The following is a 1,605-nucleotide window of genomic DNA, read 5'->3' on the forward strand; positions in this document are numbered from 1 at the left end:
TATATATATATATATATATATATATATATATATATATTAATCCGAACACATTGCAAAAGTACAATAGACAGTGCTAATGTAACACTGACTCCTGTGATCTCAAGGACACCTTATAAGGTTGATTTCACTTATTCATTCCCTGCAAATTCAATCCCTGTAAATGAAACTCAGGTGACTTCATTGTGATGTAGCCATCTGCAGCACAGATGCTCGCCTTCAAAGTCACATTTACAAACAGGCATAGACACACACTCACAAGTGCTCAGGCAGACATACCTATACACACAGAAGTCTTCATTTAATGTCTGGAGAGACAGAGTTTGCAGCACACTCTCTACAAGCCCACGAGAGATAGATGTACAGTCCACATTAAATCTGTTGTGATGTTTAGAGAGGTTTCAAACATAAGATAACAATTGTTTAGTGCACATCTAAACGTTTGTTTTCTTTTAGTAAATGTAACACATCGTGCAAATGCACAGACAGATAGGATTAATGTGAAGAATTAATGTGTCTGAACTTTTTATATTAAACATACTTAACATTTCGGTATCACGTTTAGCTTAACTGGCAGAGCGTGACGCTAGCGACATCAAGGTCTTGGGTTTGATTCCCAGGGAACATACACTGAATACCTATTAAATGTAAATTAAAAGTGCATAAATGTATGTACAAAGCTGATATTGAATGCATTCTCCTTTAAAATAACTGATTATGAATACAATTTCAACTTGATGATGACATACATATTTGTATTTCTTTTTGAGGTCTATAGGAGACCACAGGTATTCAACATGAACAAATGCAATGCTTTTTCATATGCGAACATATTCTTTTCTGACACACCTGCCAATTTGGATGTTTTATTGCAATTTTAATTGCACGGTATGTTTTGCATGTGTCAAATAACTCCAAACTGAAACAAATTTGTGATCTTAAACTGTTAAAAATGATAGTTTTTCTTATGCATTAGAAAAGCCATTTATGTTAATAGTTCTTAAAATAACCTTTTTTTTTTTCTTAGTGTGAACTGTGAAGAATATTTCAATAATCTGAGGATCCTTTTTTTCCATTATAAATAACCTTTTGTGCAATATAAATGTTCTATGGATGCTAAAGTTTCTTCATTTCAATAAGTAACCTTTATTTTTTTAAGAGTGTGGAAAACAGTCACATCTGCACTATAAGAGATGATTAAATCATCAATATTATCAGTCTAATGGCTTTTGACTATCTTAGAAGTACACAAAAAACGAGCAAAATGAGAGATTGTACATGTGCAATTGTAAAATCAACCAAACATGAGGGTAAAACTGTATACTTTTATTAATAGTGAAGGCTAAACCCACTATGACACTTCATATCGAGTGGGCGAGTTTATTAGCTTCACGGGACTGTGGGCCTTTTCTTTTGCCTCTGTTCTTATATGTGGGTGTTGTGGCGTCTCCCTGGGGCGAGCACATCATTTCCTCCATAGTGCCACAGACACAATGAAGGGGCCATCTGCGCTAGCCCACTGATTTGCGCAGGGTACAATGGAGCGTCACTGATTTGCTCATCCCTTTGCCCCAAGCCCATATACGCTCTTCCTCTTCATCAGTCCAT

General features: G+C 35.5%; 1 protein-coding gene across 2 annotated transcripts in view; it reads left to right on the forward strand.

The window, feature by feature from the left end:
* The window catches only part of LOC107674010 (SLIT and NTRK-like protein 6), a 16,905-nt gene that overhangs the window by 2,279 nt on the left and 13,021 nt on the right, over positions 1 to 1,605 (forward strand). The window lies entirely within an intron of this gene.

Source organism: Sinocyclocheilus anshuiensis, unplaced genomic scaffold (genome assembly GCF_001515605.1).
Source record: "Sinocyclocheilus anshuiensis isolate Anshui unplaced genomic scaffold, SAMN03320099.WGS_v1.1 scaffold348, whole genome shotgun sequence".
Lineage (NCBI taxonomy): Eukaryota > Metazoa > Chordata > Actinopteri > Cypriniformes > Cyprinidae > Sinocyclocheilus > Sinocyclocheilus anshuiensis.